This window comes from Rhinolophus sinicus, linkage group LG05 (genome assembly GCF_036562045.2).
Source record: "Rhinolophus sinicus isolate RSC01 linkage group LG05, ASM3656204v1, whole genome shotgun sequence".
Taxonomy (NCBI): domain Eukaryota; kingdom Metazoa; phylum Chordata; class Mammalia; order Chiroptera; family Rhinolophidae; genus Rhinolophus; species Rhinolophus sinicus.
This window is the reverse complement of record NC_133755.1, coordinates 128,807,686-128,829,859: the sequence shown is the minus strand read 5'-3', so window position 1 is coordinate 128,829,859 and position 22,174 is coordinate 128,807,686. Positions and strand designations below refer to the sequence as shown.

The window sequence follows — 22,174 nt, the reverse complement described above, 5'->3', positions numbered from 1 at the left end:
TGGTATCTATTGCGTGGTAAAGAAATAGAAACATAAATCATGAAGGTCAATGTGCCCACTAAAGAAAGAGACAGCATATCACCATGCTGCTCAGGTACTAGATGTGTTCTGCTATGGGTCCAGCAGAGGGGTTTGCATCCATGACTGCACCTGGAGAGCTTTTAAACTCACTGATGCCCAGCCTCCACCTGAGAAATGAGTCTGGGTCTCTGAGGGTGGGACCCAAGCATTGGTATTTTGAAAAATCTCTTCAGATGATTCTCATATGCAATCAGGGCTAAAAATCTCCAATCTAGCCAGTAAATAAAAGTCACCATTTATAGGTCTTACTGTGTGCAAAGGATTGTGCTGGAAATCTTTTTCACATAAGGAAATTGATGCTTGGAAGTTGATGTCTTGCTACAAAATTATTTCATACCCAGTCTGTATGGCTTCAGAACCAGGGTCTTTTGAATGTTTTTTGAACATGACCCAACAAAGTAAGACATGAAATTTACATCATAACTTGGAACGCATAACAATGAAACACAAGTTTAACAAGTGATACTTAATCTTATTAAATATGATGCTCTCTGATATTTTATTTTATTTAATTAAAAAGAAACAAAACAAAAATCCCTGGTTAAAACCCACGAAAAATGATTTCATGACTTGCAGTTTGAAACACTCTTCTAAATCATGACAGTATAGATTTCATTTCTGTTCGAAACACATGGCGAGATCTTTTCCCCATCAATGCCTTGTCCCTTTGTTTGTTTTCTCATCTGGAAAGCCCGTGCTTTCCTTCTCATTTTTGTAAAGGTCATCAAGATGGTTCCTGGCTAAAAAGCATTTTCTAGACGACTCCATTTCATAGTATCTCTTATTTCAGTGCCTATAGTTAATGCACAGGGTTCATCACACTTTTTTTTTAAATACTAAATTATATGATATATTGTGATGCTCTGTAATTAATTATCTTATGTCCTACATGGTTATGTCTCCTTGACTAAATTTAACCTCTTTGAGGATACTGACCGTGTTGTAAGCTTTTGCTTCTGTACTTTTCAAAATGTCTAGTACAGAGCTGAGTACATCACAGATGCTAAGAACAGCTGCGTGATCTTAGACAAGTCAATCATTAAGCATTCGTTTCTTTTTTTTTAAATTTCATTAAATTTCTTGGGGTAACACTGGCTAATAACATTATATAAGTTTCAGGTATACTACTTTATAACACAGCATCTGTGTACTTCATTGTATACTCACCACCCAACGTCTAGTCTTCTTCTGTCACCATATATTTGACCCCCTTATCCTCTTTGTCCTCCCTGCACCCCGAGCTTTCATTTCCTTATGCCTGAAATGAAGGGGGATTTTAAGTTAATTATTAGTCTCTTTCATGTTTTGAAGTCCCTTTTTCTATGAGATCTAAGAACTTCTATAAAATACAGAAATGAAGGAAGAAAATAGGAAACGTTTTTATGAGCAACTATAAGAAAACTTCTTGTGTGGGAAGGAAAAAACGCTGAAATGGTTGGCATTTTTGGTATGCAATGTATAAATTCTGTGCTATTTCTGAAAAGATTAAGAACAACTTATTGGAGTTTGAAAATGAAGCTGGGCCCTGTGTCACTTGGATACTGAAATGTGATTATTCATCGGCCACATTTCAAGTTGACTGAATATATATTCAACAAGTAATTTCCACAGACTCTTATCAAGTTGAATTGATTATATGACAACACAAGGTTTAACAATGAATGTGGGGTTGGCGACATGTGGGGCAGAAGTATGATTTAGAACAAAAAATTATTGAATACAATTATTGTTTGTTTGCAAGTGGTTTGTTAAACACTACTGAGGACCTTCCCAGTGGCTTCTGAAACCAAAGGATGTGGCTGGCTGCTTCAGTTACTTGAAATCCCACGACCATCAGCATTCTTCTGATCATGAGGCTGCTGGCAGAGGAGATGGAGAGGTAGTCTATCCCTTTGGTGGTGTGCGTGTGTACGTGTGTGATGGGGAGTGAGGGGCTGTGGGGAATGGGTCATCTCTGGTCTTTACCTACTCAACACTCATTTCCTTTTTGTTAACAACACTGATTTTCCTTTGGGTAATCTTCGCTCTCCCACTTGGTCTGTGTGGTTTGGGTGTATATGGGGGTGGGGGGGGCACTATAGCTGCCTCCTTTGTCCTTTTTCAGAAATACGCAAATAACGCCAACCTGGTTGTGCGTATTCCAACCCATGGTTATAATGGTTATAAGCATGGTTGTAGATGGGCACAGAACCCAAGTGAATCCAATGAAACTCATTCTTTGGCCTGCTCTCTTGCTAATGGGATCAATTGCTAAGGAGGTTGGAGGAAGAGATAAGCCTGGGCCTGTGGGTCTAGGCCCAGATTAGAGAAAATAGGTGCAACGAAAGCACAGCCATGGTATGAAGAGAAACTGAGTCATGACACTGAGTATCTGGTGAAAAAAAAAAAGTTTTAAAACACTTTTTTTTTTTTTTTTTTTTTTGCCAGCTCTATTCTTGGGATTTATAAGCATATGAGGCAATACATTCCAATTTCCTCCACTGTAGGTTTTCTTGTCAATTTGAATTGGGTGCCTGTTATATCCAACTCTCCTGACTAAACAGGGGTTCATCATAAAACCAGGATATCTTCACTCTTACTCATTGCTAACCTCCTCTCTCATCTTAACATTTGGTCTAGGCAGGACGATGCCTCCTGCTTTTTCAGAGCACAAGGTTTATTTACTCTCCATCTTGTAACAGAAGTTGCTCCAACCTTTTACATATTGTGTCCCTGCCCTCTTCCTCCACAAGTCCACATATGCTTATTTCACAGCTGTAGGTGGTGGGAGAGAAAGATCTGAGGTCCAATCTCCAGCTAGTAATGCAAGTTAAGTGCCTTTGTACAAATTAGAAAATACCCCTTTCTCTGAGCCTCACTCCACCCCTTTGGAACCCAGGCTGGAACTTCACCTCAATTGCCTGCCTACCTCCACCTCCACCAGAGGACAGTGTGCAGGGTACAAATGACACAGAAGCAAGAGCTGCAGCCAAGAGGAGGACAAACAAGCCCTCTGATGCCACACCCACTGTTACTGTGGTCTGTTCCTAAGGTGATGAGAACTGTTGATGCTATGTGTACCTCCCCACACTGGGCATACCTCACTGGGGCCTCAGTAGGTATCATAAATATTGATGATAGCTGGAAAAACAATATCACTTGTCACTTGAAAACAGCATTTCCCTGTATCATTTATATCTTAAGTTGGTATGGTTTCTGGAGGCCCTTCCTGAGTTCAGTTTGGAGATCTTTGTTGTCCCATCTTTGTTGATGAAAGTCAGTGGTTCAAGAAATCCAAGTTGGAGGCCACCTGGCCATTGGTCCTTGGAAGAGAACAGAACACTGGGTAAAGCAGGGCATTTGGCAAGTCTCCCATGCCACATACCAGTGACACCTTCAAGGATCAGTCTAGGGGCCCCAGCTGGGTTTTAGCTATTCAGTCTCCTGCGCTCCTGGGGGGAGACCCTCATCACTGTGTTGGAAATAGAGGAACAAGAGAGGAAACGCAATTCCACTGGGCAGTCGCCCCAGCAAGTCCTGGTTTTGGGAGCGCGGGCCAAGGCTGCGTCGTGGGGGTAGGGGTGTCGAAGCTAAGACCCTGTAAAGGAGAGGGCGGTTAGGAGAAGGCGAGGTTTGAAGGACCCTCATGGAGCGCAAGCCATCCGCGAGGGCGGCCCCCAGTTCAGGGGTCCAAGCACTTGCCCTACCTTTGCCCAGGGTGAGGGACAACCAGACCTGGCGGGGATCTGGGCAGTGGCCCCCCCGGAATCACTCCATCTCGGCTCCCCTCGCTCTTAAATTGCCTCCTCCCTCTCTTTCTCTCTCCCCACCCCCTCACCTCCCGTCCTAAAACGCGGCGGGCGCCTTTAAGAGGGAGCTTTGGTTACCCTGGAGGCGGGAACCCCCGGCAGATCGGGAGGCGGCGGCGCTCGGCCGCGATGCTCCTCACTTTCTGCTCCAGCTCCCGCCACCGCCGCCACCGCCGCCACCGCCTGGAAAGCCACCACCTCCTCTCTTTCCTCCTCCTCCTCTGCCTAGAAGCGTTGTTTTCTGCAGCGGGGGAGAGAAGTGCTATGTCAGGAAAGTTCCGGGAGGGACTGGATGGGGCCACGCTCGCTGGGCTCTGCAGGCGCCCGCGCGCAGCCCTTTGTATAAGGTGAGACTTGGGGTCCTAGGACCCCCGGGGCAGGTGGCGGCGGGCAGGGAGTCCTTTGATCCGCCGCGTTGGGAAGGGTGTGTGTGGCGAGGAAGAAGGCTGGTTAGACCGAAGTTGTGCGGAGGAGCTCGGGTTTTCGGGAACATTTTTGCAGCTGGCTGGAGTGATTTCAGCAGCCAGCGCCACACGGTGGGGACCCAGCGGCGGGACTCGGTTTCCCTGGGCGCCGCTGTCGCCTGGCCTCCCGACGCCCCTGCCCCATCCCCTGCCCGCCAGAGCAGTTAGGCCTTCTAGGAAAGCGGGCGGCTGCAGGTTGGCTCCCACTGCCGGATTTCTCACCGCCAGACATGCTCCTCGAGAAGCTAAGTGCTGGGAGTGAGAATCCTCTTGAACTTTTACATTGTGGTCTCGTCCCTCTTTAAGGGTGAAACCCACCTCGATTGCTCAAGTGGGAAGGCTCCTTGCGAGCTCCAGCAGTTGTGAGAGGTTGCTTCTTACATGTAGGTAAGCTTGAGGCTCCGTGTGTCTTTCAGCCCTGGTGGGTTTTCAGCGTCGCCCTGATTGTCGCCTCCCCCTCCCGCCTTTAGCTTTTGGGAAAAAAAATATATTTTTTTAATATCCTGGAGGCTCAGGATGCTAAAAACAAACAAACAACCCCAAAAGCAATACAAAAACTACCCAATAATATATCTTTATGAAATCTGTCTCCTGCCTCCGCCCCAGGGCTGACTCAAATTTTCAAAGTGATCATTTAGTCCCTGATTAAATATTTAGACTTGGTCTTACGCTAAGAAAATACAGGCATCCCTGTAATAGGTATGCCACTTTTTTTCAGTGAGGTAAGATGATGTTTTAACCACATATTTTAAAAATAGGATTTTCTCTTTATTTGATTTTCATTACGTCTTAGATTAAAAACCTCCAACAAATTTTAGGAGTAGTATTTCTATGGATCATGAATAAACCCTGATGTTTCTTGCATAATCTGACATTGCTTCTGACAGTTTTACCCTTGGATGAGGTAGGTAATACATGTAATTGTTTGGTGAAACCTAATATAGAAGTACATTTTTACATAAATGGGTGAGTTTTCTTTTTTCATGTGTCCTGTGGGTGAATGAAGCCCATTTTCTAACACCCCATGTGTCTACCACACGTCAATTTCTGTTTCTGTCTTTTCCACTTATATTTTATGTCTGATGTCAGCTACAAATCAAAAGTGCTGATGAAAAGTCCCTATATTTTGGAAGTGTTGTATTAGCCAAAATTTTAATGATAGAATTGATTACATCATCCAGGTTATTTAGAAAAATAAAAATAGAATGTGGGAGCTTGTTAAAGAAAAGAGTATCATGAAGTATTTAATCAGGCATATACTGTACATACACTTTTGTGTGTGAAAAATATACTACCAAAATAGGGAATATTGTAGGAAACATCTTATTTGCAGTGGGGAAGTTTTGAAAGAAAACTATTTCAGATTAACCATTAATATTATAACATTTTGTTCGGGATATAGAGTTTCATCTCTGAGTAGTTTTGTCACTCTGCTGTCAAATATACCAGAATTGAAACTTTACAAAAACAATTCACAATCTCAAGCATTTTCTGAACATTTGCAGCAAACTGAACATTTTGCGGAAAAAAAAATTGCTTAGAAAAGTTCACATACTTGAAACTCTAGCTACAGTTCCATTTTACCTTAAGTTTGCTGGACTCCAGGCAAGTAGTACTGCATTAAATAAAAATTTGGGGTCCTAAGGTAGATGTATCTTAGTTCCTAGAATTGTATTGATTAATATGAGTTAATCAATTGAGATTGAGATTTTGTGTATGGTTCATTTGATTTGAGATGATTGCTTCGTAAATTATTCTTTTTGCAACTAAATATATGTATCACAATATATATCATAAATCCATATCAATCAATAGCTAATATATATATATATATATATATATATCAGGGAAATAATACATAAATATATTACATATAACATGTAATAATATATATAATAAATTGTATATATACATATGTGTGTGTGTGTATGTACACAGCCTAAAATATTTAGGGAATTGATAATACATATAGTCTAAAAGATACAAAGATAAAAACAGTTACCATTAGAGCTTGTCATCTCTTCAGCATTTTTGTCAATATCAGAAGTTAAAAATACTGTGTTATCCAAACATGTTCTTGTTCTTGCACAAGGCTTGGACCAGGGAGCATTATGCCAAGAATCCTAACCACATATTTATTGAAGTGGACTAAATTATCCCACCGATGATTGAATCAGACCTTTCTTAAGCTTCAGTAATTTATCTTCAGTAGAGAAATCCCTAGGTAAAATTTAGTCAGTCAGTGTATTCTCCTTTTAACATTTCAAAAATGACTTTCAGGGCACTCCCCATTAGTCTGGGTTTAGAGAGTTCTACACCTCAAAGGCATGGGGACACGAACCTTGGGAAAGTTTTGGTATTCGAATTTGTGAAATGATGTCCTAAGAATTTGATTTGAGAGACGTACCCATTAATGTCCAGGAAAGTAATACCTATAATACAGTGCTCCAATCACTACAAGCAAAGCTTTGAAATATTTCTTATCACATTGCACAGCCGAAGCTGCTACATTTCAGCATGTGTATGAAAATTAGAAATGACATAATTTTTTAGATTGATTTTTGCTTTAATTTGCTAGGCATTTATCAGAAATGTGTTTATATTTGCTGCAAATACCCCTTACTTTATTGCATGTAGCTTTTTTTTGGCCACTATGACATGTGCATATTTAGGGTGAGTTCTTAGTGTTTACTTGAAACAGACAATAATATGTTTCCTAGAGTTTATGTTGTGTCTCTTGGGTTCTCAAAAAATACCATTTGAAATGTTTGACTATGAGCCTGGGATCACAGATTTCAGAACTGATGGGATTTTGGTCAATTTACAGTTTCAAGTTTCCTGGGAATTTTCTGTTTAAGGTCAGATGTGGCCCCAAATTGAACTGGATAATCCACGGAATAGGTACTTTTGCAACCACAAAACATGGAGAACATTCTAAATAATTTGCAGTGTGGGCAGCCCAACATGATTTAGTGTTTAGTTGGCTTGAGGCAGTGTGCAATGCTTGTAAAAAATGGTTTCTGAAGCATACAGACAGCAAGCTGTTTCAGTCTTTGAGTTTGACACATAGGATAAAGTGCCTTTTAGTTTCCATGCCAGTAAATATGGATGGATTTGTAAATGTAATTTATTTCCATTTTCTGTCCGTATGACAGAAGATTCAGAAAACTCAAGCATGAAACTCCTGCTTAATATACTGAAAAGCTCACTCCTGTTCATTACAAATGTAGTAAAGAGTTGGAAGATTGGATTTTAACATAGTTTTCAGGTCTTGTGCAAGAGTGCGTGTACATTCACAGTTAGGAGAGTAATGTAGTGGTTACCTATTGAAATTAATAATAACATGATTATTATCAGTATTTCTTTATAGGGATAATGCTAAAGAAATTATATCATCCCAGGCCCAATTTAGATGAACAAAAACATCCCCAGCCAGATACTATGCCAATCACCTGGCATAGAGGTTAATCAATTCTTAGACATTTTTCAGTTGAAACCATTATGTGTCTTATAGTTGTAAGCTTTACATACCTTTTGAGGTTTTTGACCAAAGCTTCTTAGTTAACTTCTTTTCTCTCAATTGACTTAAGCCAAATCTATATCACTAAAGCATTTGAAAATATTTTAGGCCAATTTTTTATGTGAAAACTTATAAGGCTCTGTCTTGGAGAGGTGGATATGATTATTTTAGCTGTCACCTTCCAAAGGGAGGTGTTGTCACCTCTTCTGATTTTTTTTTTTAAACAAAAATGAATGCATAGGTAATTTTAGAGAATGAACATTTGCAGACATTTAAAGATGCCTGAAGTTTGGATCAGAATAAGTATTTCAATTAAAAGTTACATATGAAACAGTTAACATCTATGCCCGGTATCAGTAGAGTATATCGCTTGAAGGGTGTCTGCTGCAGGGTTTTTTATCTAACTTGGTCCTGGAAGGACGTAGTTGGAGTGGAAAGGGGCTATTCCAGGTATAGCATCCATTGCTTTCCAGAGGGACAAATGTTTGCCTAAGTGTGTACTTACAATAAAATTTATTCTTTTCATCATTTGAGCTTATTTGTTTTCACTTCCTCCAGGATGTGTATGAAATAGGCCATCTTCCTGCTCTGTTTTGATTAACCTTGCCCAAACTGTGATGCCTTCTAAAGTTCCACACTGTCCAGCACTAGCAGAAAATCTGTTCTTTAATTCTTTCAGCTCATTCCTACCTAATACTTCTTCAAACATTTTTCTTTCTTTTGAATTATTGAATTCTTTAATGATATGAGTTTTGAATTTGTTTCCCTCATTTTCCATAATAGGATTTGGATATATTGACTCCTGCTTATAGGTGTAATGATATCAAAAACTTCTCTTTTTTGTTTCCATATTTCATGTATATTTGCTGTTGTAAAGTTTTAAATCTTTGCTCTTTATTCTTATTCTATAATAGATATTTTTTTCTTATTTAGGAAGTAACACATGTTCATTATAGAAAATTTTGAAGATCCACACACGCAAAAAAACCCAAACCAAAAAGACAGCAATGACAAAAGGAAAAAGAAAAGAAAGAAAAGGAGAATTATGCCCAGAGATAATTACTGTTAATATTTTGGCGTATATTTAAAACACTATAATATTTTAATTTCTAAAAATGACATTTTACTAGATGTGTTTCTTTCTAATTCTCATACAAAGATGAACCAAATTCCATATCATAGAATGATCTTTTGTAACACATTTTGAATACTGAATATTATTTTATTCCATAGGTATATCATAATTTATTGGGGATAGCCACCATAATATTAAACAGATTTTCCTTTTTTTTTTTCACTGTTATACAGCAGTAAATATCTTACAGCTCAGTTTTTGTATACCTCTATTGTTATTTCCTTTGAGTAAAGCTCTAGCAGTAGAATTTTGGGGTAGAGATAAAGGGCGTTGATATTTTTCATTGAACTCAGAGCACTTTATTATTCCCAATATAAAATCTATAGAGTTAATCATAGTTTTCCTTGATTACTGTCTACAGTGATTTTTTTTTTTTTTGGTCTGTGTAATATAAAAGATTAAAGTCAGTAGGATTTGAACCCAGACCTGACTGACTAGAGCTTTATGCAAATGAAATAACCCTAGATATTTACAAAGACTCAGCTATAAGTTCCCGCCTTAATACCAGTCATAGCTGTAAATGCTGTTTCCACCTAAGCAGGTACGACAGTTGATAGTGAGCACTGAGAACGTTCTCCCTTTTTCATTTTCATCTCCTTCCTATATTACCATCTGACCTCCTGCCCACATATCCTGATGTGTACATAATTGCTGTATGGTTGAGTGAATAAATACTGTTTCCTGTGTAGTCATCTCTAAGATTTAAAAATATTCTGTTTTCTGCCCTTTGCTGCCAACTCCTGGACTCTTAACATTTAGAAAAATATTGGAAAATTTTAATTTATAGGATTCAGCTTAGAGCCTTATCTGTTTGTATATGTCTAATATCTACATAGCTGTATTTTATCTATGTGTTTATATTTTTCTCCTTTTCTGTCAAAAATACAAAACTTCATTTTAGCCCCAAATTAGTTTTTGAAACCAGGTAAGTATCCTTCTGGCTACCACAAAAACATGATCACTTCTGGGAACAAACTACATGTATAAAACAGGCAAAAACCAGGAAAAGGATATATGTGAAAACTGAAGGACTGATCGTTAAATGTAGAGAGAAATTCTCCCCTTCATTTTATAACTCAAGTTATCTTTAGCCATCAAACATGACCCTAATGAATGCAAGGTCACATTTGTTTTTTCATGTACAGTTTTCTTTTTAGAATTTGGTGCTGGCTGTAAAAGGAAAGAGAAAGTAAACACATTCACACTGAACCATATTTTCTGGGCCGGTGTTCTTTCTTCAGACATTGTCTTCTCCACTGGGAAAGTCTTCTTTCTTCCTTGCTCTAAGTCAGACTGAGGCTGCATGTTTTCTTAGGACCTGATGCTGACCTCTGTTTTAGCATGTGCTATTTGACTTAGTGTCTTTTTCCTTTGATATTTTTACAGCAATATAGGGTTCTCTATAAATTAAGATCTGTTGGGCATACCTTTCTCTACTCTGACTTTCAAGTTGGATCTATGTTCTTATGGTTTTAAATGTGTCTCATAGCTAGCATATAGCTGGATGTTTGCTTTCAACAGGAGAGTTTAGTCTCATCTTTAGAATGAAGATTGATATATTTGGATTAATTCAGTATCATACTATTATGTATTTTTCTACTTCTTCTGTGTCTTTTTATTCTCCTTTCTTGGATAGATTGATTTTCCGCTTTTACTATTTTTGTTTTGGGTCATATGACTGGCTACAAGCTTTACATCTATTTTTTCGTGGATACCTGATACCTAGGCAATTTTGCTACGCATACTCAGCTTAATCTAGTGTAAATTTAGTCAGTATGTTTGACTTCTGTTGTGAACTGAATTGGGTCTATCCCAAAAATGCATATGTTGAAGCCCTACCTCCTATGTGACTGTATTTGGAGAGAAGGTCTGGAGGTAATTAGGTTAAATGAAGTCCTAAGAATGAGGCCCTAATCCAATAAGATTGCTGTCCTTATAAGAAGAGGAAGAGATCCCAGAGATCTCCCTCTCCCTGTCTGTGTAGTATATACAGAGGGAAGGCCATGTGAGGACACAGTGAATATTTTTGTTCTAGCCCGATTTTACTCTTAATAAGTTAGATATTCCTTTCATTGTGGTATACAGTGCCTATTATATATAACCATGTATTTATCAATATCTTTTCTAATCATTCCTTTTTGTATATCAGACCTTCTAACTGTGGTCATTTTTTTAATGCCTGAAGTACATCCTTTCCTTTTCCGTGTGTGTGTGTGTGTGTGTGTGTGTGTGTGTGTGTGTGTGAGAGAGAGAGAGAGAAAGAGAGAAACAGATTGTGTGACAATCACTTTCTTTTCTTTATATTAGATATTTATTTTTTTCTTTACCTTGATAAGCTCTAAAGCAATGGCAGTAAAGTCTTTAAAATGCTTTGGTCATTTTTTATTCTTTTTATTTTTTAAAATTACATTTCAATATTGTTTAAAAAGTTAAATAGGTATAGAAGGCTTATTCCTGCTCCCTCTTTTGGTTCCTCTGCTCCACACCACTGTTTAATTTTTATATACCCCTAAATCTCTGAATAACATTCTTAAATTAACACTGTGGATTTTTCAGTTGTAGGTGGTTCCCAATATGAAGGATGGGAGTTAGGTCTCTTTCATCCCAACTGCACTTCCCAGTACCCTTACCCCCACTCCCCAAACACACATAATCTACATCGCTTCCTATCCTCTTAATATGGCTAATTTTTTTATTTACCTTTCCCCCCCTTTTTTAATTACAGTTGACATTCAATATTAATTCATATTAATTTCAGGTGTATAGCATGGTGGTTAGACATTTATATAATTTAAGAAGCGATCCCCTGACTAGTCTGGTACCCACCTGGCACAATACCTAGTTATTTCCATATAATTGACTATATTCCCTTTGCTTTATTTTACATCCCATGACTATTTTGTAACTACCAATTTGTAGTTCTTAATCCCTTCACCTTTTTCACCCAAACCCCCAACCCCCCTCCTATGTGGCAACCATCAAAATGTTTTCTGTGTCTCTGAGTTTGTTTCTGTTTTGGTTGTTAATTTTGTTAATTAGATTCCACATATAAGCTAAATAACATTGCATCTGTCCTTCTCTGTCTGACATACTCCACTTCTGCACAATACCCTCCAGGTCCATCCTTGCTGCTGCAGATGGCAAGAACCCATTCCCTTCCATGGCCGAGCAATATTCCATTGTATACGTGAACCACCTCCGCTTTATCCATTCTTCCATCGACAGACACCCAGGCTGCCTCCACATCTTGGCCATTGTAAACAGTGGTGCAATGAACATATGGATGCACACATCCCCTTGAAGCAGCAATTTGGGCTCCTTCGGATAAATACCCTGGAGTGGTATGACTGGGTCCTTCATTGTCTCTTCTTGTAGCCTTTGTTTTAAAGTCTGTTTTTTCTGGTATAGGTATTGCTACCTGTCTTTTTTGTTGTTGTTTGTTTCCATTTTTGTGAAATATCTTTTTCTATCCCTTTACTTTCTCTCTCTGTGTGTCTTTTGATCTGAAATGAGTCTCTTGTAGGCAGCATAAGTAAGAGTTTTGTTTTCTTATCCATTCAGCCCTCCTATGTCTTTTGATTGGACCATTTAATCCATTTACATTGAAGGTAATTGTTGATAGATATGTAGCTATTGCCATTTTATTAATCATAATTTTGTGTTTTTTTTGCCCGTCTTAAAGAAGTCCCTTTAACATTTCTTATAATACTGGTTTGGTGATTAACTCTGTTAGCTTTTTCTTGTCTGGGAAGCTCTTTTTCTCTCTTTCAATTTTAAATGATAGTTTTGCTGGGTAGAGTAGTCTTAGTGATAGGTCCTTGCTTTTCATCACATTGAATATCTCATGCCAATCCCTTCTGGCCTGCAAAGTTTCTATTGAGAAATCAGCTGACAGTCTTGTGGGAGCTCCCTTTTAAGTTTATGGTTGCCTTTCTCTCGCTGCTATTAGGGTTCTTTCTTTGTCTTTAATCTTTGCCATTTTAATTATAATGTGTCTTGGTGTAGGCCTGTTTGAGTTAATCATGTTTGGGACTCTGCACTTCCTGGGCTTGTATGTCTATTTCCTTCACCATGTTAGGAAAGTTTTCAGTCATTATTTCTTCAAATAGGTTCTCAATCCTTTGTTTTCTCTCTTCTCCTTCTGGTACCCCTATGATGCAAATGTTGTTACTCTTGATGTTGTCCCAGAGGTTTCTTAAACTGTCCTAATTTTTCTTGAATTTTTTCCTTTTTTCTGTTCTGTTTGGGTGTTTTTTGCTACCTTGTCTTCCAAATCGCTGATTTGATCCTCAGCTTCATCTAGTCTGCTACTGATTCCTTCTAGTGCATTCTTCACTTCAGTTATTGTATTATTCACTTAGACTGGTTTCTTTGTATGGTTTTATGTCCTTTTTTATATTATCTCTTTGTTGAAGTTCTCACTAAGTTCTTTGAGCATCCTTATAACCAGTGTTTTGAACTCTGTCTCTGGTAGGTTCCTTGCCTACATTTCATTTAGTTCCGTTTCTGGAGTTTTCTCCTGTGCTTTCATTTAGGATGCATTTCTTTATTTCATTATTTTGGTGGCCTCTCTGTGTTTGTTTCTATGTATTAGGTAGATTTGTTATATCTCCCAGTCTTAACCCAGTGACCTTATGTAGTAGGTGCCCTGTGGGGCCCTGGAATAATCTCCCTGGTCACCTGCTCTGGGTGCTCCAGGAGTGTCCCTTATGTAGGTTGTGTGTGCCTTCCTGATATAGTTGAGCCTTAATTGCTATTGGCACATCAGTGGGTGAGATTGATCCTCAGGCTGACTGGCTGTGGGATTTGGCTATATCCACAGCTTATGGACTACTATGTGGAGGGCTTACCCCACTGAGTGGGATTTACTCCAGCAAGCTCTGGTGCCTGTTGAGATCACTCTTTGTGTGTGCTGCTTGTGGGGCTAATTGGGTGGTGCTCGGCTGTGATCTGAAGCATCCTCCATGTATGTTGGTTCTGGGGCCTCTTGGGAGGGGCTCCAGTAGAGGCTCAGGTCTGTGACTGGCCAGCGGCTACCTGATAAGAGCTATAAAATGATCCACAGTTGTTTGCTGCCTGTAGTAAACCTAGAGGCATGTGGGAGAGGCTACTCTGTGAACTGAGAATGTCTGCCACCATAAAGGGCCTGGGTAGCTCTGGAAAAATCCAGGACATCCCAAGGCCTGTTGCCACCTGCCAGCTTCCTTAAAGTTCAGCCGGTGATAGAGACTTTTAACTCCAATTTTATAATTTATCAATTTCTTCTGCTGATAAATTTGAAATTTTTGTGTAGGATATTGATATCAGCACTTTCTCATCCTAAGCTCTAAACCTCATCTTATTTATGTTCATTTAGCGTTTAGTTTTGTATTTTGTTCTTTAGGAAATTAGTGTGGCCATCTTATTTTCAATTATTCGGTTACTCCTCTTTACATCTTCCAGCTTGAAAGACACTGCTGATTACAGTTAGTTTTCTGTTTCTTCAAATTTCTGGGCTTTGCCTTTTAAATGATAGTAGGAAATGTGGAAAAGCTACCCATGGTCTGCACTGCACTTATTTATACTCTCAAAAGCAAGTTAAAGATGACAAACTGCAGGCTTCTTCTGGGTAGGTTCACTTTTGTAAAAGAGTAATTCTGTGCTTTTTTCCACATGGTTACATCTTGGTTAACATTTTAAGAAATGTTTAGTTTTTTTCTTTTGTGATTGTAACATATACAACTTTTTTCCCTTTAACCCTACATCATATAGATACGTGGTACAGCCTTGTTTGTGATGAACAGCTACAGTAGAAACAGTTTAAGAACCTCAGCTTTTATATCTCTCAATGCTCAGTTGCTGTTGATGAGTTATAAAAACTTAGACACAATGGTGAATGAAGCAAAATAGAAAAAAGAAGATGAATTTACTTAATTACTTCTGGATAATTATTCCATGTATCATGATAATTATCCATGGCATAAATTAATCTTTTACTATTTTCTGTGTTCTTTTTATGAAATAATTTTTTTTTTTGCATTCTGAGCTTTAAAGTCTGTCTTTTTGTACTATTTCTCCACATCTTGCATAAAGATGTATTAGAATAGAAATGATCTCTGAAGCTCACATACTAGAATCTCATTCTCAAAAGGTCTTTGTTCGTATTTACATTCAAGGTTAGAATAAAGCTCCAGGACAAGATCCTTCAGGTAATTCTTTTTTTTTTTTTTTTTTAAGAGGATAGACAGGGAACACTCATATGAAAAGCCACATTACATAAAAAAAGCATCCATTTAGTTTGTGGCCCTTGTTTAAAAGGGATTTTTTAATTTATTTATCTAATATAAACTTGAGACTTGGAGTGATCATTCCCTGAATGCTGCCCCTCCCAGAATCTGTGTTAAATTCAGCTTCTTCTACTCAATTCCAGCATAATAAATATTCTGCATATAAGAAGAATTTTCACATTTGTTTTATCAACGATTAGACAACTCTATATTTGGGCCGTTCAAGTGCAATGATTCTTGCCATTGAATGTATATTGAGTACACACACACACATGCATGCACGTGTACACACCACTTTCTGGTATCACTTTTTCATAGGCCATTTCTGCTAGGAGAAATCAAGTGAGAAGTAGTCATACGTGAAGTATGATAAAACTGAAAAAATTCCACATAAGTATAAGCAGTGGTGTTTATATAGTAATATTTAGTACCCTTCTTCCCCTCCCCCCCATATTTTTGTGTGAGAGAAAATCCAGGAATAGCAATTCTGACTATTGTGTGTACAGTTGACATTGGGCCAGTGAATTCCCTGTGGGTCCTTGGTCTTACCAGCTGTATGTCAGTTGCATCAGCACCTTGTGAACTTGCAAAGCTTTTCCTGATGCTTCGATCTTTGAGCAGAGGACTAGCAGCAGGCACCTGACTGAATGGCAGCATCATGGAGACACTATCAATAGGGAACCCAGTTAGGAACAAGCAGCACGACCTCACCCCAAATTCTTTGTCCCTTTTGATTTTGTGATGCAAGGTAAGACATTGTTTGGTGTTTAGAATACATTTTTTTCTCATTTCTAAAGTTTCAAAGTGAATATTGTAAATTTTCTTTAAAACATTTATTTACTAAGGCATGATTTTTGGGCGGTGGGGAGCAGGGTGCCTATTGGGAGATGGTATGTGTAACACTTTCAGTGACAATTATGTTACCCTCTTTACTAGATCAATTCTTCCCCATTGTTGAATGCACTGCCCACTTGATTGAAAATTAAAATTTAGAAATAGTAGAAGTGGAAGTAAGGTTGGGTTACAGGACATGATCATTTTGATGCATGAACTCTGCTTTATGGCAGTATTTAGTAAAGAGTCCTTAGTTAGCAAGCTTTCAAGAAATGTTTTCTTGAATTTAAAATTATTTGTCAACAATTTGATTTTAGAAAACTTTTTAGGAACACATACATTTTGTAAAATTTTATTTATTCTTTCAATGGAAGATTGTTGCTTTTAGTCTTATTTCTTTTATTTCACCTCTTACTCCCTATGACCTACTTTCTCCCACCCTTTCCCTACCAAAAAAAAAAAAGTAAAATAAACTACAACTTCAAAACCAAATATAGCAGTCTTCAGCATAATACTTTAGGGTTCATCTTAGTGGATAATATCATATTGTCATAGAGCATGAGAATTAGAGAACGTTGCAAGAGAATGTGTGTGTGTGTGTGTGTGTGTGTGTGTGTGTGTGTATATATATATATATATATATATATATATATATATATATGGAATTATGCTTTCTCTGTTTTCTACTTTTGGAGTATCTTGAGTTTTTCTTTCCAGCACACATAGCATGATGTAACCCAAAAGTTATTTTTTGTTTGTATGTATGTTCATGCATGTTTAATATGAGTCGGGATTTGCTAGAGAAACAGAACCAATAGAAGATATATACGAGTGTTTATAAGGAATTGTCTCATGTGATTATGAAGGCTGAGCAGTCCCATGATTTGCCATCTGCAAGCTTGAAGACCCAGGAAAGCTGATGGTATAGTTCTGAGAATTGGAGGGCTGATGGAGTAAGTACCAGTTGAGGGTAGCTGGATTTGTACCAGCTCAAACAGTCAGGCAGTGTGTAAATTCCCCTTTCCTTTACCTTTTTGTTTTATTCAAGCCTTCAGCGGATTAGATGATGCCCACACTGTGGGGGGACGAGGTCTGCTTTATTCAGTCTACTGATTCAAATGCTAGTCTCATCCAGAAACACCATCACAGACACACCCTGAAATAATGTTTAATCCAGGCACCCTGTGTTCCACTCAAATGAACACATAAAATTAACCATGACAATGAGTCTCTCCATTAGATTGGTGAGTTATGTAAGATCAGGAGATAGATCCATTTTGTTCTTCATTGTATGCCATGTTTAGTCAGAAGCTGGTTTCGAGCAAGTTCTTAATAACTATTAAAGGAAGGAAGGAAATAAATTTAAATAAGTGTTACAAGGCAAGTTGAAAAGTATATGTCAAAAATTTATGTAACATACATGGATAGTGTGGTTGAATAGTGAGTATTACGGCAAGATGTGCAAGTGCCATCAGTTGGCACGTGATGACTCTTAAAATTTCCTTTGTCTTTATCTGGTGGCCGTTTTGAAAACTAAAACTAAAGTCTTACTTCTTAGATTTTTGGACTCTTAAGTATTTTAAGTATGGCCTTTGGATTTTTCAGAATCTTCTGAAGTTAACTAGAATTATTTTGATCATGTCAGTGAATCAAGGTCAAAACAGATTTGCATTATTTCTAAAGATGAGTCAACACTGCTCTTCAGCAATCCTATTTTGAAATGGTATATTAAGAGCAGAACAATCTTTAAGTCTGTGCTCTTTCTCTTATATTACGTTCTAGCTTCCCACTCGTGAAAATATTTAGTACAATAGTTCCCCTTACAGCAGGGGATATGTTCCAAGACCCCTAATGGATGCCTGAAACCACAGACAGTTATGAATCCTATATATACTATGTTTCTCTCTGTGCATACATACCTATGATAACATTTAATTAATAAATTAGGCACAGTAAGAGATTAACAACAATAATTAATAATAATATAAAACAATTACAACAATTACTGTAATAAAAGTTACATGAATGTGGTCTCTCCTCATAATATCTTACTATACTGAACTCACCTTTTCACTTAGAGGAAGCACTTTATGGCTTCTCTTTGGCAGGTCTGAATTGCCAGTGTCACTACTCTTGTGCTTTGTGGCCATTACTAAGTAAAATAAGGGTTACTTGAACACGAGTACCGAGATACCACAACACTCACTCTGATAATTGAATGACTACTAAGTGAGTAATGGGCAGGTAGCAAATACAGCGTGGATACGCTGGACAAAGGGATGATTCGTGTCCTGTGCAAAATGGAGATGGATGGTGCAAGATTTCGTCACGGTACTTGAAACAGCGTACAATTTAAAACTTATGAATTGTTTATTTTGGGGAATATCCATTTAATATTTTTGGATCATAGTTGACTATGGGTAACTGAAACTAGAAAACGAAACTTCTGTAATTTCATATATCTCTTAGGTTTACTGGAATTTGCTATGGTAAGGAATTACATCTACAAGCACAGGACCAAGGGACCAAGGATTTTAGCTTATATATGTATATAAGACGATTGTATACACAACCAGGAGGTTATTTGAGGCTATGGTGATCTTATTAAGGTCTTTCAATTCCACATTCTGTGCAATTTCTATTATACTATAGGAGAAGATGTATCCGGCTCATGCAGGCGAGGTGAGGTGGTAAAGTGGTAGGGTAGGGAGTCTTATACACTCCCTGTTAATGCCAAGAGGGGATGCTTGAACCATCTTAGGCAGTGATGTTACCCAGATGTGTAGGAAGAAAGAGGCAACCATGGTGTAAACATATCTATTCCCCTCTTGTTTTTAGTAGACAGATAACATGCCGTATGAATCTCCAGCAGCTAGCACAGTACCTGGCACATGGTTGATATCCTAGCCATTTTTGTTGAATTGACTTGGCGAGAGCTCTTAGAGGGCAGTTACAGACAACAGCAAAAGGTGTGACTATGAAAAACAACTCAGCTGTACTACAGTTGCATCTGGAGACATAAGAATACACTGCACATGATTGTAGTGGACTCTTCCTAGAAGGTCTATAAAGGAATATATAGACTTCCACCATGTTTGAAGCAATGAAAGACCAAGAGAAGCTGCATCTTTTTTGTTCTGAAAGTAACTTTTCTAAAATACAAGGGCAGCAGCTGGAGTGGAGAAGGTCAGAGGAAGAGAAGCAAAGGTATGTCAAAATCACAGTGTGGAATCTTGCAGTGAGAAACAGGTTTAAATTCAGTTTGGGGAGAGATATGGAAAATAGTCATTTGCAAGGGTGACAAGAGTAGAATCCTAAGTGTCAGTGAAGTGCTGGTATAGAGGACATGGTTATCTTTTCCGGCTGTGCAGAACTACTGGCTCATACTTACTCAGACCTGAGTATATGTCAGCACTTTGCATTTGCTGTCTCATTTAACCCTTACAACAGCTTCATGAACTAACGCACACTGTGGTCATTTCCATTTTTCTGACCAGGAACCTGAGGAATCGAGTGATTAAGTACCCTGCCCAATGACGCACAGCTTGTAAATGGCAACCAGATCCTCTGACCAATGTTAGGGTGAACACAGTGGGGGTCTGGAGGAGGAGCATGAAAGTGCTCAATAGAAAGTTTATTGTGGCCTTGACGACTTTATTCCCTGCCAAGGACATGCCAAAATCATTAGTAAGAGGCCATAGAGAAGAGAGCACCGGCATTTTTAGAAGAAATACCAGTATGATGGGAGAAATCTTTAGCTTTTATTAGATAAACTTATTTTAAGGCCCTGGAAGCTTTCATTGTGCTGACTTTATGACTATTAAAGAAAAATTAAATGTCTACTTCACATGGAGGTAGGTGTGTGGGATCAGATGGGTCATAGAGTTGCTAAAGGGAACAGGTTTGAAAAATGGAGTGGAAAGCTGAGCTGTACTCAGAAATTCAGATGACTCTGAATTTTAAAAAAAAACACAAACTTGCAGAATAGAAAAAGATATGCAGGTTTTTGGTTTTTTTTTTCTTTTTAAAAATTTGTATTGATTCCCATGGGGTGTTTGTGGGAAACAGAAAGGTGATCTAGAGATTAATATGAATAGGAAGGCACGGTTTTTTTTTGTTTTTTTTTGTTTTTTTTTTAGATTAGTACATAAATAATTGGAACATGGAGTACTTTTAGAAGTAGTGACTACATAAATTATGGTATTTAAATTTTGTGCTTTTGGGGGTAACAAAATTATATTTTACTCATAAGTCTGTTATGCCCTTTACTGATGAGAGTACATTTCCTGCATAATAATACCAGTAATACTTGCCTAAAGGATAAGATACATTTGAATAATTCCTCATGTCATTAGTTTCCAAATTTTAAAATATTGTATTATGTTCTACCCATGAACGAGAGGCATGATGAGATAGTCAGGAAAATCCTTATTTTGCTTCCTTAATGTATTTTTCTAAGGAGTAGAGTTTTTTTAAAGAAGGAATATATATCTTATAATCATTGAAAAAAAATATTAATGTATATATGAAAATGTTCTCCAAACAGAATTTTTGTTGAATATAAGGAAACTACTCAATTTACAAGACTTGGAAAATACAGAAAAGTAAGAAAAAATGTATCATCAATAATCCTACTAGACAGAAACATCTGTTAATATTTTGATGTGTTTCCTTCCATTCCCTTTTAAGAATGAAAAAAAAAAATAGCAAGGACATACTGTACATACAGCTTCGTAGTCTGTTTTCTTCACTCAACATGCTCACATAGTATTTTCTTGTGTCAATAAATACTCTTCAAAAACACCTTTAATGGGTATACAACATCCCATTATATATGAGTTAGATAATTAATTCAATCTGTTTCCTTAATGTGAAACTTTAGGTTGGTTCCATTTTCTTGCTATCATGTACATGGACATGTTTAACAGATTTATTGAAATATAGTTAATCCCCCTTCCATCTCTACTCCCAGAAAACCACTAGTCTACTTTCTGTCTCTATACAATTGCCTTTTCTGAACATTTCCTCCAAGTGGAATTATGTAATATGTGGTTTCTTGTGACTGATCTCTTTTGCGAACTATAATATTTCTGAGGTTCATCTATCGCATAGCATGTATCTGTACTTTATTCCTCTTTATTGCTGAACAGTATTCCATTGTAGAAATATAATACATTTTGTGTATCCATTCACCAGTCAATGGACATTTGGGTTGTCTCCATGTTTTTGCTATTAAGAATAATGCTGCTATGAACATGTTCATGTCTTTGTGTGGACATACATTTTCATTTCTCTTGGGTAAATACCTAGGAATAGAATTGCTGAGTTGTCTGGGAGTTTCATGTTTAACTATTTGAGAAACTGCCAAACTTTTCCAAAGTGTTTCCACCATTTACATTCCTACCAGCAATATACTCGTATGAGGGTTCCTATTTCTCCATATTCTCGCCAACATTTGTTATTGTCTATCTTATTTATTATAGCCATTCTAATGGGTATGAAGTATCTCACTGTGACTTTAATATGCATTTCCCCAATGACATTGATGTTGAACACCTTTTCATGTGCTTATTAGGCATTCATATATCTTCTTAGTTGAAATGTCTATTCATATCTTTTGTCCGTTTTTTGTTGGGTTTAAATATTAAGTAGTAAGTGTTCTTTGCAAATTCTGGATACAGGTCTTTTATTTGATACATGTTTTGCAAATACTTTCAATCTGTTTCTTGGCTTTTAAATTTTTAATTAAGTCATCTGAAGTGCAAAAATTTTGAATTTTGATGAGGTCCAGTTTGTCAACATTTTCTTCTTTGGACTGTTCTTTTGGTATCACGTCTATGAATTCTTTGCCTAACCCAAATCTGGAAGATTTTATCTACAGCAGTTTGATTACTTGAACTTTTAAAGGATATTTAAGAATATTTCTTAAGGATGGATCCTGAAAAGTAAAAGTTGTAGAATTTATAATAAATTCATTTTTAGTAAAGTTTTTTGAAGTATTACATCAAACAGGAAGATGTACAAATTATAAGAGCAAAGCTCAGTGAAATTTGGGAAAATGAATGCATGTGTATAACTACCGCACA

The 22,174-nt window shown here is 37.5% G+C and overlaps 1 protein-coding gene across 5 annotated transcripts in view; it reads left to right on the top strand.

Moving 5' to 3' along the window:
• The first annotated feature begins 3,972 nt into the window (after nucleotides 1-3,972).
• GPR63 (G protein-coupled receptor 63) overlaps nucleotides 3,973-22,174 on the top strand; it is a 62,929-nt gene continuing 44,727 nt past the window's right edge. For all 5 annotated transcript variants that reach the window (XR_012496686.1, XR_012496687.1, XM_074333318.1 and 2 more), the window contains exon 1: nucleotides 3,973-4,216. The gene's annotated coding sequence lies outside the window, so the exon portion shown is untranslated. The remainder of the gene's footprint in view (nucleotides 4,217-22,174) is intronic.